This window comes from Leopardus geoffroyi, chromosome C3 (genome assembly GCF_018350155.1).
Source record: "Leopardus geoffroyi isolate Oge1 chromosome C3, O.geoffroyi_Oge1_pat1.0, whole genome shotgun sequence".
Classification (NCBI taxonomy): domain Eukaryota; kingdom Metazoa; phylum Chordata; class Mammalia; order Carnivora; family Felidae; genus Leopardus; species Leopardus geoffroyi.
Window position 1 is genome coordinate 83,300,079 of NC_059338.1, and position 21,904 is coordinate 83,321,982.

A 21,904-nucleotide genomic window follows, 5' to 3' on the forward strand; every position below is an offset into this window, starting at 1 on the left:
TAGGTCACTGTCCAAAGTCAAACAACTAAGAAGTGATAGATGTTTGAATGCAGGTCTGCTCTCGACCACTATGCACTATCATCTCTTAGCAGTAGAGTGTGTTAACTCTTTACAGTCTCTCTCAGCAAATTGACCTCCCATGCACCCAGTGAGAAGAGCACTGGAGAAAGCATCAGGATGAGTTCTGATCACAGGTCTGTCACTTATGAATTAGGTGGCCTGTAGTAAGTCATTTGCCTTCAGTGAGCCAAATGAGTTCTCCCATTTTCAGAATGGATAATCTCTGCCTCATCAAGAGTATTGAGGGGGCAGCTGGGTGGCTCAGTCGGTTGAGCGATCGACGTCGGCTCAGGTCATGATCTCACGGTTTGTGAGTCCGAGCCCCGCGTCAGGCTCTGTGCTGGCAGCTCAGAGCCTGGAGCCTGCTTCGGATTCTGTGTCTCCCTCTCTCTCTGCCCCTCCCCCACTCATGCTCTGTCTCTCTCGGTCTCAGAAATAAATAAACCTTTAAAAAAATTTTTAAAAAGAGTATTGAGAGCACACGATGAGACAACTTTATAAAAACCATTTGCCAACTCTCAGGTGATGAATGTGCATAAAAGGTGATTACGAAATTATGATGATGATGATGATATTGATGCTGCTGCTGATAATGGTACACGTGCACACACACGTACACACGTGCACACACACACAGACACACAGACCACAATGAAAATATCTCAGAAGTCTCATCACCGATTATTCAAACAATTAGAATAGTGCCTGGTCCCTAGATAGTGTTCAACAAATACTTATGAAATAAGTAATGAAGATGAGGGAGAAAGAGGTAAAAGAGAATTCACAGATTCAATCCACTTCAAACAATGGGATTTGAGGTGGTAATAGCAAGATAAAGATTCTATACCTATGGTTCAGCTGTATCCTTCAGAGACTTCAGGAAGGATCTGCCATAGCTAAAAAAAAAAAAAACTTCCCCTACCTAGCAGTTAGCAAAGTGTTCAGCACACCGTATGTTCTTTATAAAAGTATTTTTCCCATTGCCTCCTTTTTTTGTCTTTTTCAAACCCCTTCCCTTCTCCGTCTCTCCACACCCCCTTATATTATTTTAGATTCTCTTTGAATCATTTCCTCTCTTCTCAAATGTCTTCTCTTCTTTTGGTTTCTCCACATTCCTTCTTCCTTTTTTTTTACTTTTTTTTTTTTGTGGTCCCTCCATATCCTTTCCTCTCTTCTCTTTCTCCCTAGCTCTTTCTTTCTCTTTTATCCTCCCCAGTCATTTTCCCTAGGCCACTATGTAATGAATACTCTTCTTTCTCTTTTGGGTTTCCATTCCTATGTGAACCCAGAAAGATATTTCCTCCCAGGTTTTTATCATTTTAAATAATCAATTCAACCACATGGCCAACACAGAAAGACTTCTTCCAGGCCGTCCAGCCATTGCCATCTTCCAATGCCTGAAGTCCAGCTTCAATGTCCAATCTGTGGGTGGATTCATCTCCAAGGGCATCCTAAAAACCATTGATATGATCAGGGCTACTGTTTCCATTCATACAGTGGTTAAAGAGAAACTTGCCCATTCCAGGAAACATGTGCCCATTTGTGTTGCCATAACAGACTGTCTTTTGTGGATTTCTGTCTCCTCCTCTGCATGTTGACCCCTTGCAGGGCCCAATTCACATCCAACCTTTCATTTTTTTCCACATCAACCATAGGAGTGGACCCTATTCTTCCCCACCCCAATGTAGAGATAAAGAAATTAACTCAAGAAAAGAAAAAAGAACAGGAGGGAGGGAAGGAGGGGGAGAAGGAAGGAAGGAAGGAAAAAAGGAAGGAAGGAAGGAAGGGAGGAAGGGAGGGAAGAAAGAGGGAAAGACAGAAAAAAAAAAGAAAGGAACCGCCAAATCACATATTTATTATGAGGAGAACATAGAGTACCGGACTCCAGGGGTATTGAGAAGGCACAGATGATCACCACTCCTCCCAATCTTTATTCAACTTCCTGAAGATTCACCAGCAGAGTTATTCAGAGTAAAGAGAGTAACTACAAGTTAAGGTTGTAAAATCAGATCTGGGTCCATTTCTTAGCTAAGACTCGCTGGCTTTGTGACCTTGGAAAACTTATTTGGGCTTTCTGTGTCTCATTTGTCCTAAAGAACAAAAACAAATCTTCCTTATAGGATCAAATGTGATAATGCATGCAAAGACTTTAAGAGAGCTCCTGGGAAATAGTAGTCAAGGAAAGTTAGCTACTGTTACTACAAAGTTTTCATTTCTAGAAAGGATGATCTTTTTGCCACCAGCAGGGGAATAAATATAAGGTGTCAGAAGACACATTTGATGACATTCAGATATGAATTTGAAGCAGAGTATCCTCCCACCAGCTCATAGAGAAAAAAAAAATCAGTTGAGGAGGAGACCCCCATGGTTCTTGCTAGTGTTCTGTTCTCTGGAAATCATCACAGCGGCCAATACTTAAAGATGTCTTATCCCCCATGGGTTTTCCATGGAGCTAATGACAACTGGTCCTGAGCTCACAAAAAGTAATCACAGAAGTTTTGATTGCACTCAGCCCTGGGATAGCCTGGGTTGCTCCCTTCCTACACAGGGGCCTGGGAGCCTTTAGAACAGCTACATTACTGGGCCACCAGAGACAGCATGACAGAACCAGTCCTTATTCTCCTGTTGATTAGGAGATGGTTTGACTACCCATATTCATTTACCTCAAAGCCCACAGATAAAACTGGTGGTTGGGCAGGTGATCAGCTATCTCAGGCACCCTCTAAAAAGAAGTCTGGATGTTAGAATTAAGGAGGGACTTCACACTCCGTTCTTCATATCCCTGACAATGCTGCCTTTTAAAGGGTTCAGGTAGACCTCACAACATTACCAGAGGTTCAAAACCAGCACAAACTTTAAAGTGTTCTTGTGGGTCCTTCAGCACCACCCACCACATTTGAGTCTTTTATTACTATAGATTATTAAGCATGCTATGAGCAAGGCATTATGGTAGGTATTGAGTAAACAAAACTCCGTCCTCAGTGTCATTTGGCCAGGAGAACTGTAGACAATAGAAATGATTTGTTGGCATGGTTTCTTTTTCGTTCTGTTCTGCAGAGTTGAACACTGAGTCTCCAGGGGGACAGGTCCCACCTTGAAAGCAAGGCCCTTCCATGACCCTACTTCTGTGACTTACTCAAAGACTGGTAGAATTGGCCTTTTGGGATACTGACCTTTGCTTTTTGAATAATGGTCATTCTGTTCAAGGTCAAGGTATAAGGTTACTTCCTCTCCTTAGCCCAGACATCATCATATTTGGTGGTCGTCAGGTTGATCTTTGGAAATTTCCTAGTTTCTCCGAAGTGTTTAATTCACATTCTTTTATTTCTTTGTTGTTTTTATCGAGACTCAAGGGAAGGCAAAAGAATCTCCAAAAATGCCTACTCTGCCATCTTTGAACCAATCCTTTTGTTATAAAGTTAAGGAAACTGGTCCAGAGATATAGTCAGAGTCAAGAAATCTTGAACAGAAGTGTTGTGCCACATCCCAGCCTCTTGTCTCCAAATTGATGCTGGACAGAAGGGCTGGGAAGGAGGGCTCCCTGGCTTGATGTCTTGGTGATAACTTGATGGGAAAATGTGTTGAGAAAGGATGGCCTCCAATGGTTTCTCACTCAGTCTCATTGCTGTCCCCAAGAGAGCTCAGAAGTTCTCAAAAACTTGGAAATGTAGTTTGTCCAGCAAGTTCATTACGTGTAATTTACTATCTCATTTGATGTTGAGAATCAAATTTGGTGAGAGAATTAGAAGGAGCTGTGGTTTCCCAGTCAATTAACATTTATTAAGATCCATCTGCAAGATAAGTTGATTCATTTATTTATTTGATATAGCTTGTGTCCTTTTCATATGGCAGAGGAAGCACCATGCGGTAGTCTTAGAATCCAAGCTTCAGAGTCAGGCAGCTTTGGTTTGCCTCCGGAATTTGTTACTCACTAGTTGTTTGATTTGGGGGTAAATCCCGTAATCTTTATGAGTTTGGATTTCCTCAACATTAAGATGGGAGCAAAAGTTTCTACTGTACAGCATTCTTTAAAATAATGTAGGTTAAATAACTCACTTGTAGCTAACACACTGATGTCTGAAAACTGTAAATCATAATCATAAGTGCTGTGAGGCATCTGGGTGGTTCAGTTGGTTAAGCATCTGACTTCAGCTCAGGTCATAATCTTACGGTCTGTGAGTTCGAGCCCCTTGATGGGCTCTGTGCTGACAGCTCAGAGCCTGGAGCCTGCTTCACATTCTGTGTCTCCCTCTTTCTCTGACCCTCCCCGCCTCACACTCTATCCCTCTCTCTCAAAAATAAATAAACATTAAAAAAGTTGTTTTAATAATCGTAAGTGCTAGATTATGATCAGATGAAAATAGTTTATATGAGCCCACTATCACCTATCTTATTGAAGAAAACATCTGAGAAATCCTTCAGATGTTTATTTTGGCATCTGAAATCATTTGTAAAAGGTAAATCTATTTGCATGCACGTCCTACTTGGTCCAACACATATTGACCCAGATGAGTTTCACTCTCGAATCTGCTCAGTCTTGTGATTTTCTTCTCACTCATAAAAAAGATTCTGACTTAACCATGGTTTTCCCAGTAAATCATTCAAAATAAGAACCTTTGGATATCATTTACACCTTCATCTCCTTTTGGTGTAATGTTTAATTTGAGCAGAGGGCCCATCAGTGTGGACCCCTACAGTGTTTTTCTGCAATGCGCATTATGCAATAAATTTACATCACACATGGGAACGATCACCTCTTCCCATCCAACCAGCCAACACCAAAAGTGAAATGAAGTCAGTGGATTATTAATGTGAAAAATCCGTTTATAAAATAAAATGTGCAATTATAATTTCATTCTTTCCCTTTTTTTAAAGTATATACTTACATAGTAAAAACCATGTACTACTTACAGAGTAGTAAGCTCTAGAAAGTGAGACTATATATTATTTCTTCCTCTTACTATTGCTATTATTCCTTTTTGTATTTCCAGAAGACACCACAATGAACCTGTGTTGTTTGTATAATAAGGAAAATAGCACAGTAAAAAAATTAGGTTCCAAATACAGTCTACCTGGTACAGTACTTGGCAAAGTTTAGATGCTCAGTGAAAGTTTAATGGTTGAATTAATGGCTCACAATCTGGGCGATTCCTGATGAGCCAACAGTTCAGCTGCCTTCATTCTGGCTCCACCACTGAATAATCCTCCAGGATAACAAGAGAAAAAGGAGGAAAGAGAAAAAAATGGAGAAGAGAATAGAGAAAGAAGCTTTAAGAGTGAGGCACAGTAAGAGACCAGTTACACCACTTGATCATGGAATGTTTCACCCGGAAGGCACTCTATGAACAGGGGACTCATATCTCTTGGGCACTGAGCAAGCACCTCCCAAGGAACACAGTTCCCTATTCTTTTGCAACCTCCATTATGCAGACGGGGGCGACAACTGGACCAGTTGCAACGATCAAGTGACAACGATTTGAATCAAGGCCTCTTGGCTCCATTTCGGGGCTCCCTCTGAGAAAGAAAGAAAACCATGAAATGTATTTGAGTGATATTTGCAAATTTAATTTAATCTGGGGGCTCAGAAAGGTTATGGGAAATAGGAAAGATAGAGGGGAATCAGAACATTGAAGAGAAAAGAACTTCAGTGCCTATTTATGAGGTCCAGTGAAATACATAAAACCTATAGTCAAATAATATTTATGCATGGCATGAAGGTTTTCAGCAACTACAAGGGAATCAATCCACAAAGATAGATTAGTAACTCACCCAGTGTAGAAACCACCTCGTCAGCCCAGACAAACAGGGAGTATTTACCAACAACCTGTGGGAGAAGAAGTCCCATTGTGTATTTAGGATGTCATTCATTGCTCTGTTGAGTTCTTGTGCTCAGGGAAATGGGGCAAGGTCTATTTCTCTTTCCTAAATCCTTAGATCTTTGCCCCCAACCCAGCCTACCCAAAGCCCTACCCTGGAAGATAGGAATTGTCAACTGACTCTAGTATTAACTACAACCCCCCAGGTTGTACCCCTAAATGTCAAAGAGATGATTTAAATGTAGACCACTGATGCACCCAGAGGATTCCACATTCAGTCCAAGTGGAGAGAGAGAATTGTGTTTCCCATATCGTAATTCCCTACGTAAAGGCAATCCCTTCTTTCAGATTATCCTTTTATTTTCGGAACAGTGAAAACATCACATTTTAGCCAGGATTTCAGCATGCTTCACGGATGTTATAGAGAGGCCAGTAGTACTTTTGTCCGTCCTTCAGACCCTTCTGGTACATAACGATTTAAACAAGAAGTCAGAGTTCCATGTGATAGTGAGGGTTTACGTTTTCACAGAGGTAAGGGCCAGACACTGAGGTGATGCCCCATTCATCTCCTTCACCACAGGGATTTGTTCTCTGGCTGGGAAAGGTTTGGGAAGGGCCATAGGCAGCTTAGTGCGCCTTCATCTTTCCCCCTCCTTGTCATTGACTCTAAATTGGAGAGAGAAGGCTGAGTGCAGTGATCCTAAAGAAGGCTTTGATACCCTGGAAGTCAATTATTCATCATAAATAACGGCTAAGATTTGGGTTTTATATTTACTTTTATTAGCAAGTGATAAAAACATTGAGGGTATCATAGGTTGCTATTAGACACAAACCCCCCAAATTTACAATGTTCTAAGCACGACAGCAATGTCCACAAATGGGCGGTGCTGATCAGCAAGCGGCCCTCTTTCTGATTCCAGGGAACAGATTCGTCCATCTCATGGCCCCATCATGTTCAACAGGAGGCCCCCAAGGTTATGGCTTCTCTGTGCCTCATCAAGGTGATAGACTGGAAAGGGCAGGAAATCGCCCATGGGAGATCTTTTGTGCTGGGTGAGAAAGTGGGGTGGATCACCTCTGATCACATCCTATTGGTTAGAGTTCAGTCACATGACCACATCTAAATGCAAGGGAGGCTGGGAAATGTAGGCTGTGTGCCCAGGAAGAAGAGGAAAGGGTGTTATGCTGCTAGCCAGGCTCTATCACAGTAAGGAAATAAGTCAATATCAGCACAATAACAACAAAATGATAGTTTTCAGAGAACGTCCTGGAGGTTAGAGAAATGAGGTCCTGCCTATAATAACAGCATCTTCAGTCCTACCCTAAAGTCCCTCCCCAGAATAAAGGTTCGGTAAGGTTTTCTCTCTAAGAAAATTTAATTACCATCACTGGACCCCTCCCCCTAAAAAATGAAAACAAGGATATGCATTTCAAGGGGGAGGAAAAAAAAGAATTGTAACAACCACAGGAGAAGGGGTGGGGAAAGCATCACACTCCCTAATTAGTTTGAAATTTTAACTTACCAATGAGCTGGTAAATTAAAGGGACTCAACTCACTCGGTCCAGCTAATTTGGGTTTTACCCTAAGCAGTTAATAAGCCGAGGTTATTAACAGTGATATTGTAGTATATTCATTATCCTAATGAATCTCTATTTGCTATATATTCTATCTCAAACTAAATAGATGTCTCATGAAGGAAAGAGAGCCAGAGAGAAAGGGGAAGAGAGAGAGGGAGGGAGGAGGTGGAGGTGGGAAGGAGGAAGGAAAATAGTTCTCTTCCTTTTGTGTGTTTTTCACCATCATCTGTTCACTGGACAGCTACACTTGGCTTTCAGTCTCCCCGGCTCTAATTGCAATGACAAAAAGGAGCGCTGAGTGAGGAAACCCAAGAGTATTTGAAACCAGGTTACAACTCCCTTCAGTAATTTGGTTCTGTAAGAAAATATGCAAGCCTGCAAATTATCTTTAACTCCTGCAAGGAGACATCCAGCTCTCATGGGAATTTGAATGTATTTTGAGGTGGGGGAGGAAGGCATTCTTTTTGCCAGTTTTTAAAATGGATCTCAGGACTGTAAGCATGAAAGAAAAGTTTCTGGCAGAAAAACACCTGAACTCTAATCAAGCAGAACTGAGGTCCTTGCTGTCGTAGGGCGCCGAGTGAGAGATAACGGATTATGCCTGCCTCAAATCAGACACACATACCACCTTGTCCCTTTCAATCTGGGCCATCATCCAATAGATGCAAACACTGAGGTGCAGCCTTCTCTGTTGTATGTATTTTAAATATCACCGGATATTGACAAGGGTTAATGAAATAGATACACCCAAAAATCTCTAACGGAAGTAGAATTTGGAAAGCAGTTTCATTGGAAAGTTTATCAAGGTGAGCTGCATTCATATTTTTAGAACCAACCGTTGAATTTCTGACCTCATTTCAAAGGAAATGTTCTTAATTTCAGGGGGAGAAAAAGCCTGATACATAAGATGTTTGCTGTAAAGCCTTTCATGACGGCAGATGCTGCAATGTAATTGGTTAAATCAATTTGGCATATAGACTATAAATGAAGGTGTTTGAAGTTATGCTTTCGTTCCAGTCATATGCAAATTATTACAAATGGTAGATTAGTAAACATAGAATTACTGATTTTTGTAAAGCTCTCGTGTCAAAAACTTGTGAGCTCAGTCTTTAGCTTTAAGCACGTTAGTGTGCGCTTTCTGGATGGCTAAACTATGTAGTTTTGTTTCTAATTCGGGGGCATTTTAATGACTTTACATTTGGGAATAAATTGAAATGTAATTCAAGTATCACTTCGAAAATGATGTCATTCTGCAAAAACTTGGAGGCAGGCTTACAAGATAACAGTAAGTGAAAAACCAGGAAAAGCACTTTGTTGGTAGAGTTTGTTCACAAAAACGAAACAAAAATGAACATTTCGAAAGAGAAAAAAATGTATTCTTCCACATTTTTCTTCTTCCTTTCAAAATTTCTTGCAGAAAAAAAATTTTTAAGAAAAAAGGTTTTGAGAAAAAAAATAAACGACCAAAATTGCTTCTTAGGTCGATTATCTTCTCACACCTCAACCGCAGCTCCCCAATGGCAAGGATCATTTAGGTTATGTGAGGCCTCACATTTACCATGGTGTCTGCATTATTTGCCATGAAACTCAGCAGGCTTCATTCCTAGAAGTAGCGTGATCCCTAGGAAGGACGGATGTCCATGTGGCCGACTTAGTGTTCTGTGTCCACCCCCCACTACATAATGGAGCCAGGAGGATGAAGTTGATTACCAACTTACAAAACAGGTGCAAGCAAGAATTCCGTTCTTCCTCAACTCTGTGGCTTTCCCCTGCCTTCCTTCTAGAAATTACTTCTCAGGCTAAGGAAATGTGGGTCAGCAGAAGGGTCAGAATCTGCCTTTCATGCTCCTGGTTAAATGTACCATCGACAGAAAGACTTCAGCCACCACAAGTTCACAATCTCCTTATTGCTGTTGCGGCCAGAATGCAGGGTTTTTGTTTTGTTTTGTTTTGTTTTGTTTTGTTTTGTTTTGTTTCTCTTTCGGTGATAATGACACTGAGCCTACCTTTGGTCAGGGCTTTCTGTATCATTCTAAGAGATCTCTCTCTCTCTCTCTCTCTCTCTCATTTGGTCACATTCTCTGCTACTATATTTTAAAAAGAAACAGTACCGGGCACCTGGGTGGCTCAGTCAGTTAAGCATCCAACTCCTGGTTTTGGCCCAGGTCATGATCTCACAGTTTGTGAGTGTGAGCCCCGCATCGGGCTCTGTACTGACAGCATGGAGTTTGCTTAGGATCCTCTCTCTTCCTCTCTCTCTTTCTCTCTGCCCCTCTCCCACTAGGTCTCTCTCTCTCTCTCTCTCAAAAATACATAAATAAACTGAAAAAAAAAAAGAACCAGCACTTAATCCTGTTCAGCTAGGCATGGAAGATGCCCCTGTGTTCCCAGGGTCCTGATGGAGGAGATTGGCTGTGAATTACGAAGTGTCTGAAGGATCCTGCTTGCCTGTGATCCCACTCCAGCCCCCACGTCTGGTCTCCTCCTAAAAATTCAGTGCAGGGTTGAAGATGTGAAGTACCACCTTGCCATATCACTTGGTCAGCACAGTGGCATTTCCTGAGAACCTACTAGGTGACAGGCAGTGCCTTAGCTGCTGGCAATAGGACCGTAGAGATGTGGCTTAAACAAATCTTTCAGAGAGTTATTAAGTAATGAAACTCAACTGTTCAGAGTGCTACAAGGGTGGCTCAGAGGGAAACATACTTTAGTGTAAGGCAGAGATTCTCAGCCAGGGACCCCCGGGAGCATGAGGCAGTGTCTGAGGACATTTGCAGCTTTTACATCTTGGATAGACACAAGGCCACGGCCAGGAGTCTGTTGGCGTGGAACAGGTGAAAGGTAGGACGCTGCTAAACAGTGTCAGGGTTAAGAAACCGTGGTGATTTTCCAACGTAAGCCAGCAGAGAGTCACCTAGAGAGTTGGGCCCCAGGCCCAGAGTTTCTGACTCAGTAGGGCTGGGGTGGGACCTGAGAATTTGCATTTCTTACAAGGTCCCAGGTAATGCTGCTGGTTGCTGGCCCAGGGACCACACTCGAAGAACTGCTGGCCTGTGTTTTCCCAGAAAGCATCCCCTAGAAAACAATGTGTAGAGGTTTGTAAGAGTTAGCTGGAGAGAAAAAGGAAGGATAAATTTCTCCAAGCAGTCTGTGCAGAAACCCAGAAAAGGGAGGATTCGGCATGTTCAAGGACCAGATCATTGACCGAAGCTGGAGAGGGAGCCGGAGGCAAATGGTGCAGGGCCATAGTAGGATGTGGTCTTTATTCCATTTAAAGCAATAGAAAGGCTCTGAAGAATTTAGGCAGGGGACTGGAGAACTTGGCCAGATAATGGGGGCGGGTCACAGAGTGGGCCATGGCCTACAGTTTACCATAATGAAAGAGCATGGTCTTTGGAACCAGACGGTCCTGGATCTCCATCCTAGTTTGGCCTCTTACTAATGGCACGATCAAAGGCAAAGTATTTCACTTCCATGGGACTCAGTTTCCTCATCTGTAAAATGGGGCCATTCATATACACTTCTCTGGATGGTTGTGAGAATGAATGAGATCATGTTCATAAAAGGGCCTGGCACACAGAAGGGCTCAGTGAACGTTAATTCTCTTCCATTAAGTGTCAATGATGAAAGGACCAGGGGCTCCTCTGGAAGCTAATTTGCATCTCAAAGAGCACAGAGCAAAGCATGATGTCAGCAATCCAGGTCTGTCCAAAGAGCACTTGCGTCACCCATGTGTGCCAAACCTGAGCCAGGGCCTGCTGCTGGCATGTTTAAGTGCAAATTAGGCAACCACCAGCCCACACAAAAATGCTGCAAAGCTAATGGTAGGTTTACAGATACCATCACAGGGCTCGAACCAAAGTTACCTAATTTATTGATGTTTGGTTACTTCAGAGGCTCTTTTACCACATCTCTTATGGTTTTGTAGCCTGACAATGGGGAGGAGAACCAGTGCTTAGAACCACAATAAATAATAATACTTAGCACTTAAATAACCTTTGCATCTTCAAAGTCATTTCCAAACACTCTCAAATTAAGACTTACCTAGCCCCAGCCTTGGGAAAGTGTCATTATCTTTGTTTCTTCAGCACAGCAAGGAGAAGGAGGTGACAGTGTTGCCCAAATTCTGGCCAGTTGGCGTTAGGATGGACTGGTTTGATTCAGTCCAAGCATCCCTAGTGGGTCTGTTCCGGAAGAATCTGGGCATTTCCCTGGACCACGGGTGGAGCAAAATGCCTGATTGGAAGAGTTAGTTCCACTTTTCAAGAATCACTTTAAAATAAAATAATAATAAATAGAGAAGATGGAATCAAACTTTTGGAAGGGACAGATATATTTCCGGCATAGATTGTGGTGATAGCTTCAAGGGTGTATACTTATCTCCAAACTCCTCAAGTTGTTTCCGTTAAATATGTATGGCTTTTTATATGTTGATCATACCTTAATAAATCGGTTTAAAAAAATTCCTTGTGAAACTAATTTTGCACAGATGTTCCCAGCACATTATGAATTAGACTTAATGGGAACAGTTGCCTTTTGGCCAAAAAAGTGCTATTTCTGGTTCCCCAACTCCCTTACTCTGCCATCTCCCAGAAAGCTGGGCAAATGTCAGGAATTTTTGTGTGTTTGATAATTATATAATTAATAATGATAATATCTCAAAGTTTCCTCATCTGTAAACTGCAGATAATGATACACGGAGTTGTTGTGAGGACAGAGCATGAAGAACAAGAAGGTAATGAACACAAGGAAATGTTCTTTAATGTTGCTGTGGTTGACGCCATAGCCATTGTATTTATATCATTGTATTATTTGCCATATGTTTCCCATATGTTCTGCTTAGTAGTGTTCATAACAGTTCTCTTGTAATGATAAGCAGGTAGCATTATCCTTTGTGGAAATATGGGCTCAGAGACAGAAAATAGATTTATCTAAAACCACACAGCTAATGACCGAAGAGCAGGGGTGGGAGGAGTCACAAGTTGTCTTTATATCAACCTATTTCATTCATAACTTCCTCTCTTCCTACCCCCGAAGACTTCATCTTCGTGTTGATGAAATCTAAGACGTTTGCATTCTCCCCCTCTTCACATTCCAGAAAACAAAAAACATCTCTTAACTGCCTCCTCCATAAATCCATAGCAGCTCACGACATTTATTAAGCCCCTTGTATGTGCCATATACTGGACCCAGGGTCTGTGGAATATCTTCAAGGAGGCTGTCCTCAAGAAGTTCCACGTCAACTGGGAAGGATGAACACCAGCTAGAACAACTGCTTCCTAGACTCAAGATTCAGAAAGAACCATCTGGAATGGTCTCCACTACAAAAGAAAAGAAAATGTTAATAAACAAACAAACAAATAAATACAAATGTAAAGAAAAAAAAGACTGAGCCTGGTTGGCTCAGTTGGAAGAGCATATGGCTCTTGATCTTGGGGCCATGACCTTGAGCTCCCTGTTGGGTGTAGAGATTACTTAGAAATACAAAATCTTACAAAAAATAGAATAGTCTCCACTACAATTCTGAATCTGGAAAATGCCAATAACCCTCTCCTACCTTCACCCCTACTCCAAGGACACAATGTTTTAGAAAGAACATCAGACAATTGCCCAAGACGGTCATTTGTCTCCAGGGGTAAGTTTCTCCTGCTGAGGTGCCTGAAATTCCCATAGGCTTATTTCAAAGTGGCTGATGTTTGCATTGCACGGACTAAGTGCCCAGGCTTTGGGACCAAATAGACCTAGACCCAAATCCTAAGGCCCACATTAGCACAACCTTGTACATTTACTCCACTTCTCAAAAGCTGGGCTTGTGTCAGATAGAAATGACATGTTTGGGGCAGAGGCTCTGAGTTAGAAAATGTACATGAAGTGCTTAACACAAGCCAGGCACATGCCAGCTCTCCATAAGCAGCAGCTATTATTATTTTTACATTATTATACTATTATTGCTATTAATATACCATGATATTGTTTACACAAAAATTGTATTAAAAATGAGTGCACAGTTTGCCAATGGTGCTTCTGATATTTCTCCTATACATAATCTTAGTGAAAACTGACTGGTTATCTATGGTGACAAAAAAGGGGTCCTAGAAAATAATATAGCTCTTTGTGATGTGGTTGCATAAATTAGTTAATTAAAAAAAAAATCTGTGTTTGTTGGCCATAATCGCAATAGCTCCATTTGGAAGCATTGGTCACTTCATGACCATCAGAAATAAGAAGAAACCAGCTCAAAAGTATAGAGTTGGAGTAGGACAGAATGCAAATCCCAGCTCTGCTTTTGACTAGCTGCGTGATCTTGGGGAGTTCAGCCACGCCGTAGGGCTCTGTTTCCTCATTTATAAAATGGAAAACATAAGATCAACTTCCCTAGGTTATTGAGGAGTTAATGCAATGAGACATGGCACTTTGCAAATGTTACTAAAATACTAATGATTAGTATTTTACTGTTCTTAGAATGCTGTTAGCTTTAGTTAATAAGAAAGTGGACAAAAAATTAATAACTGTTTTATAAATATACTTATTTGGTACCTAAACTCTTTAAAACAGGCGGTTCATGGGGCGCCTGGGTGGCTCAGTCCACTGAGCGTCCGATTTCGGTTCAGGTCATGATCTCACGGTCTGTGAGTTTGAGCCCCGCATCGGGCTGTGTGCTGACAGCTCAGAGCCTGGGGCCTGCTTCAGATTCTGTGTCTCCCCCTCTCTGCCGCTCCCACATTCCCACTCCGTCTCTCTCTCTTTCTCTCAAAAATAAACGTTTAAAAAATAATAAAAAATAAAATAAAATGGCAGTTCATGATGGAAAAAAAAAAAACAATGGAAGGGATGTTTGGGGCAAAAAGGTGGAAAGTAACACATCACAATTATTGAACATCTTTTGTATGCCATACAAATAGCATGGTATTAATTGTGTGGTTCTAGATCCAGAGAGACGTGGGTTCAAATCCTACCTCTACTGTGTTTTGGCTCTGCAGCGGAGATAGCTACTTAGGGTCTCTCAGCCTCAGCTTCCTGATCTGTAAATGGGATAACAAATATCTCCTACCTTGTAGTGTTGGGTGAAGACCGTGTTCATGAAAAAGACTTAGCACAGTATCAGCAGCCACTTAGTAAATGTTCCCTTTATTTTAACTATTATACCAATAGAAAGAGAAACAGAGAGAAAGAAAAGGCAATTTAGTCAAAATTCTTTACATCAGCACTTTAGAAAGTGGAATACACTGTCTCAGACAGAGCAGCGGTTACAAGAACAACATCTAAAGGTGTTACGCCACCCGAGAGAGCAAAGGTATAGAATTGGAATGCTCCGTGCCTTTAGATCACAGAACAGCCAGCAAGAAGGAAGGATCAAGGCTGGGTGCGAAGTGAGGGGGCAGGGGGCTGTAAAGCCTGAAATATCACCACAAGTAGGGGGATCATGTATCTCAGCGTGCCCAGGCATTACAGTTGTCTTCTGATCTGTAGCAAACCACCCCACATTTACAGGTGTAAAACACGTCCTTTTGTTCATGTCTCTGCAGTTTCATCAGGGCCCTGCAAAAAGAAAAGAAGGAAGGAAAAGGAGGGGAGGCAGGGAGGGAGGGAGAAAGGCAGGGAGGGAAGGAGGGAAGAAAGGAAGGCGGAGGGAGAGAAAAAAAGGAAGAAGGAAGGGAAAGAGAGAGGGCATAGATAGATACATGATATAGACAGATGATAGATAGATAGATAGATAGATAGATAGAAAGATAGATGATAGATAGATAGACAGATGATAGAAAGATAGATGATAGATAGATAGATAGAAAGATAGATGATAGATAGATAGATAGATAGATAGATGATAGACAGATGATAGAAAGATAGATGATAGATAGATTAGATAGATAGATAGAAGATAGATAATAGAAAGATAGATAGATGATAAAAAGATAGATGATAGATTAGATAGATAGATAGATAGAAGATAGATAATAGAAAGATAGATAGATGATAAAAAGATAGATGATAGATAGATAGTAGATAGATAATAGAAAGATAGATAGATAGATAGATAGACAGTAGATAGATAGAGATTATTGACAGCTAAAGGAGGAAAAAGGTTGCTTGAACTCAAGAAGAAACTGCGGGACTACCCCACTCTGGTGGGCTCCAAAGGAAAGAGAAGTCCTCTTGGGACTGGAGGTTGTGCCAGCGACCTCTGACATCCCTTCCAGCTCTCAGACTCTGTGACTGTCTCCAAGGAACGGACGCGGTGATGATTAACATTCCCTTTACCCCAAGATGGGTGGTGCACGCTTTCATCTTTCAATGTTTATAAATGCCTTTGAAAGTGGAATGTGCCACATGCATACTACGAGCTATTATTAATATGGTGTCCAAACGCCCCTCTCCGCATGGTAGTTAGGGAACAAAGCAACGGGGGTGCGAGTGTTAGAGAACCTTCAGAGTAAGCATGTGTATGTGCACACACCCCCGTCAAGGAATGTTCTTTATTCTCACCCTGCCCAGGGAGAGGCAGACGGTTTCACAGGGGCCAGAGACGGAGCAGAATCAGGGACGTGCAAGGGCCTGAAGGGAGGAGTCGTGGCAAGACGGGAGCATAATTAATCAAAGCGGTTTTCGTGGACTGCAAGACATGGGAAGCACTGCGGAAAATACAAAAACTTAATGGACACGAGGCCCTGGCTGGAGCACACCTACGACCAAGACGTTGACCCAGCTTTTAAGAAGTCTGCTTTCAGAAAGTGGACTTACAAGCCAGGTGACCAAGGGCCCAAATGCAGAGGACCCAGCAGGCCTGAGCAGAGCAGGACCCTGCTTGTAGATGACCAGGGGCAGGTCACTGGCAAGTTCTGCCGCCATTGCAGAGGCTGTGGGTCTAAAACATTCTGTTCACGAACGCTTTCAGAAAGCCAGTGGAAGTTATGGGCCTCTTCCCAGAAAAATTTGCGTGCGGATAAAATCTCGCACGGAGTGCTACACATAGTTTACACGTCTCCTAAAGCTCTGTCCCTCCTGGGCCCTTTCCTGCAGCCCCTGCACAGCTAAAGCCTCTGAGTGGCAGAATCTGCAAACTGAACAGATTCCAAGGAGAGCCCAGCTCTTCTCTGACTCTGGAGCCTGGGGATCTAGTGCCGTGTCCCGTGCATCGTGCACCTAAAATGAATGCTCCTTTAACAAACAAGCACAGAATTAACGTATCTTAAAGAGCAACGGCTCCTCCTTTACGGTTCTGTATGGTCTTCCTCCTTTGCCTTCTTGCCTGTTCTCCAAGACCACTCAGGACTTCGACCGCCATCCTCCAGAGAGCCGAGAACATGTGAATGAATCCCTGAATCGCCCGGAATCATTTTAAGAAGGAGGAAAGGTCGAAACATTTGCGCTCTTACCCCCAACACAGGATGCAAAGTCTGTCTTGAAGAGCATTAAGGGACCATGTGTAAACTGCAAAATCCGCACCTAAAATGGCCAGAGTGAAGAGGTGTCTCTTTAGAAATCCCCGAAGAAGAACAAAGCCGCGGGTAAATGCAGCCTTTGATCTGAGCAGAACCGGCGTGGCACCCTTCTCACACTTCCGAGGGTCCCTCCAGCATGAAAGACGGGAATAGGTCACACTTAAACTCTCCCTGGCTGCAAGCTGTCGCTGGGGTAAAGCCCCTCGCCAAGACAAACACCCTCTGGCAACCGTGCCCTGGAAGAAATGGATCCTATCACCCGAGCAAGGTCAAGATGGCAGGAGAGAGGCAAAGTCGGGAGAGAGTGAAAGAGACAGGGTGGGCGGGCCGGAGGGACCAGGGAGGGCTCCTGAAAGTCCCGGCTTCTGGTTTCGTCTCTTTCTAAAGTAGCCATTCCCCTTGAAGAGGTAAATAAAACACCAGCATATGGGTAAGGCAGGATGCAAATGAGGAGGCAGAGAGAAGAGACCCGCAGGGCTGCGAAGAGCGGGACTGAAAGCCATGTGTGCATCACGTCCCGGCACCCTCACCCCTGCCAGCCCTGTCTTTGCATGCTGCTCCCAGAGCTCAGCCCTCGAGGGCTTCCAACTTCCGGCCACCTTGAGGGGCTTTTTGGTGAAGTGCCACAGAAGATAAAATTAGAAACCAGGCTTCCTTTTTCCGCCCCCTCACTCTGTTAGTCACACACACATCAGCATTGACTGAGAAACACCCCTGCCAGCCCTCAGTGACAGGCACAGGAGTGAACTGAACTCCCACGGCTCCCTGCTCCCTGCCCCCTCGGACCTCTGCTTCACCACCTGCTACCCCAGAGGGAAGAAAACCGGGCCCCTGGCCTCGCGTTCTCACTGTGTCATCTGTCCCCTCTTCTTTCTGACTGTGTGATAGTTGAACTTCTCCAACCTCCTCTATGAAATGAAGATTTTTTTTTTTTTCAAGTTTGTCCACCTGCAGAGTTGGTCTAAGGTCCAAATGAAACAATGTGGATGGTGGTTGGCAGCCGGCTGGGCACCGACTTCACAGCAAAGAGGGCTGTAGACGAACCACCGTGAGCCCAGTTCTTCAGGTTTATAACCCCAAATTCAGCTTCAAGTATGCTCCCAAGGGCAAGGACCTGTTGCACTTGTGGCTGGCCGTAGGGTCTGCACCTCCTGCAGGGGGTCCAAAAATGCTGCAGACACCCGGGGACGGGGATAAAAGATTCACTGATCTCCTTCTTTCCTCCAGGCCTCTGATGCCATTTATGTTTATCAAAAGGAGAATAAAGGGGCAGAATTTGCCTGTTGTTTCTCCATGAGGGTCACGGGCGTGGCCCGTTTGTAGGCAGTTTTCACGGGCTTTGCGGAAGCTCTGACTTTGGAAGTTACCCTGAGATGGGACAGGCCTACACGCCTCTGACAGGTGCATCAGTCGGGAGTCCCGGCAGCTTCCTCAAGTGTGGCCATTCGCCGGGAGATGCTTCCACAAGGCGCCCGGAGATCAATGTTATCTCTGTGTTGTAAAGTTTAGAAATCTACCTTAAATCATTACAACAATTGACAGCTATTTTCCATTTAAAGTAGTAAGCTCAGTTTTTCTTCTGTACTATTTCTGTTTAGATTTAAAAAAAAAAAGAGCTACTCTAAAGACAATATGAAGGGAACAGTAATACAGATGCTAAGTGAGTCCCAAATCTGGAGTTGGTATTCAAATTATTTATTATTTTTGGACAGGGAGGGGGAGCTTTGAAGATAAGGTAAGGGACCCGACCCCAGCTCTGGCTTGTGATTTTTCTGTGAAAACGCAGGCGTACCAGATTACATCTCTGTGCACAGATTTCCCCGTCAGTGACGGGGGGGGGGGGGGGGGGGGTGATGCTCCAGGTGGGAGAAATAGTCTCTCATGCCCCTGCTTGTGGACAATATCGTGTCTTTAAGGTTCACTCTACCCTACTGCTATCTCTGTTGGATGTGCCTCTCCTTTCTCCCGACTCCCATGTCAAGGCTCACGGCTTCTTGGGGACCAGCCTTGGTGTCCCCAGAAGCGATTTGAGCACAGTTAGAGCCAGGCTGTGGAGTTCATCTTTCTGCTCTGCCGCTCACCAGCTGTGACTCAGTTTCTTCCTCTAAAAATGAAATGGCTCCCTCAGAGAGTCATTATTAGAATCAAAAGAGAATACACAAAGCTCTCTTTGTGTGCGGCACAAAGTAAGGAGTCAGGACAGACTGGCTATTGTTACTGTTCCCCTGGATGTGTCCCAAGTCATTTTATTTTACACTCAGTTGCCTACGTCTCCCATAAGAAAGAAGCTTCTTGAGGACAAAATTGAGGGCTTCTCCTCTTTGATTTCCCTTTAACACCTAACACTGCTCTCTCTGCAGGTGATTGGCATGTGCTATTGAATCGGATTGAAGAAAATGTGTCTTTTTTTATTTTTATTCAACAGTTTAAGAAATTCCACTGGGTAGGGGCGTGCCTGGGTGGCTCAGTCAGTTGAGCGCCCGACTTCGGCTCAGGTCATGATCTCGCGGCTCGTGAGTTTGAGCCCCGCGTCAGGCTCTGTGCTGACAGCTCGGAGCCAGGAGCCTGCTTGGGATTCTGTGTCTACCTCTCTCTCTGGCCCAACCCACTCACATTCTGTCTCTGTCTCTCTCAAAAATAAATAAACATTAAAAAAAATTTTTTTAAAGAAATTCCATTGGGTATTGATATTATCTGAGTCAGTGAATCTTGATTGTGTTCCGAATGAAGTGATATAAAAGCAAAAATCATGAGTGCCAGAGAGCACCCTCTCCCCACGGGCCCCTCCCCTCTGCACAAGTTGAAAGGAGAATTACATTCCCCAAACCTAAGGATGTATGTCTTTTTCTCCTCAGAGTCTGCGGGACCTTCACATCAAATAGGTTCATCATGGAAAATTTGCACTCATAGACTAATGCCAGGCTATAGTTGAATGAATCTTCAAGACAATTATGCTCATCTCTTACTTTACCGAGGCCGGGACTGGGGCCCTGAGATGAAAATAGGTGCACCCAAGATTACAAAGAGCATTAGCGGCAGGGCCAGAACTCGAACATTCCTCTGTACGCCCGGAAGTATCACTATGCCTAAAGTCTGTGTGGCCACTATACTATGCTCTGTTCCAAAAACATTAACTAAATTTATTGTGGTAATCCTTTTGTGACATATACACATGTCAACTCATCACCCCCCTAAATTGTACATCCTAAAATCACACAACGTCACGTGTCAATTGTATCTCAATAAATCTGCGAAAGATTTTTGATTGCAAGACATTTCTAAAATAGATAGAGGAACGGGCTGAGTGACTAAATGAAAGAGTTGCTTCTCCAGGAAAAACCCACCATCAAATTTCCAGAAGAGAAGGACTTGATAGAAACTCAGCACCTGCTGCGGCGTGCATCAGCCTCAATCAAAATGATGCTAATTATGACTGAGGAGTTGCCATTTAGAGCAACTGTCTATACACTGGAACCAATGGGCCAAGTCTGGCCAACTGCTTGTTTTGTCCATAAAGTTTTATTAGAACACGGCCGTACTTGTTCAGTTACATATTGTCTACGGAGGCTTTCATTCTGTAACGGCAGAAGGCTGACTCAACAAATACAACAGGCAATATGACTGGCTGGCCCAAGGCAGGGTTCCGTCATCTCCAGCCTGTGGGTCCCTCCTGCATAAGAGAAACCTGAAGGTTCAGTAAGGAGGGGTCGTCCATTCAGTGGACGCCTCTTCATTTTGCCTGTCCAACATTCATGAATCAAGGTGGCCAGAGAGAATTTTACAACACATGTGGAAGCAAGATATATCATAGAATATGCCCCATTCATCTGAGAATAAATCCCCATTTGAAAACGTTTTCCTGGTTTTATCAAGATCACAAAAGATTACTAATACTGTAGGTCAAAGTTATTCAAAATTACATTTGTATCCTTCACTGCCATGAAAGATCAGAGATGTCAAAAGCCAACATCTTAAGCCTTCAAAGGAACCGCAATTTGACTGCCACGTCTAGCAGAGGCATTAGGTCTTTCCTTAAGAATCAGCAAGCTCAGGGAGGGGCCAGAAGGGTAAGGAGACTGGAGACTGGTGAATCAGCCTCAGAGTAAATGACAAAGAAGACTCTTTGATTCCTAGATCCAGCTGCCTAGAATTTTCTTAAAGTCTCTGAGGCTGTGCTCATTGGGGATTGCACTATTGGTCAGGAAATGTTCACTCTCCTTTCTCCAACACCATGGACAGGACAAACCACCCTCCTCCGTGACTTTGGGCTTAGCCAAGTGACTGGCTTTGGCCAGATGGCCTTGGGTGGAAGTGACAGGAGGTCAGGTTTGAGCATTGTGTATTTCCAGTCTCTCTCTCCCATTCCTGCTGCCACATGAGAAGTAGATGCCCAAGTGGCCACTGTTCTTTCAGCCTGGGTCCAGGAAGGAGACATGTGTGGAATACACCTGAACCCAACATGCAGCCAGCACCGATCCACAGACCAAAGCTGACCAGCAGACCCATGAGGAAGAAGCAAAACTTTTAGTTAGAGGTCACTGATACTTGGATTATTTGGTGCTATAGGAAAGCTGACTAATACAGTTTACTTCTTTGTTTGCCAATGAGACTGTGGAAACGGTTGGTTTATGGTCGGGTTTGTAATTTAAAATTCTTTAAAAAACATTGTTCTAATGTTTATTTTTGAGAGAGAGACAGAGACAGAGACAGAGCATGAGCGGGGCATTGGGGGAGGGGGGGTAGAGAGAGAGGGAGACACAGAATCCAAAGCAGGCTCCAGGCCCTGAGCTGTCAGCACAGAGCCTGACGCAGGGCTCGAACTCATGAGCCGCGAGATCATGACCTGAGCCGAAGTTGGATGCCCAACCGACTGAGCCACCCAGGCGTCCCTGTAAATTAAAGTTCTTAAGTAATGCTTAAACAGTAATTAAATGCCCTTTATTTCATTTCCACATAACGAAACTGAGATCCAGTGAGGGAGTCCCCCCAAAGGCCCCAACAACTTAAGCA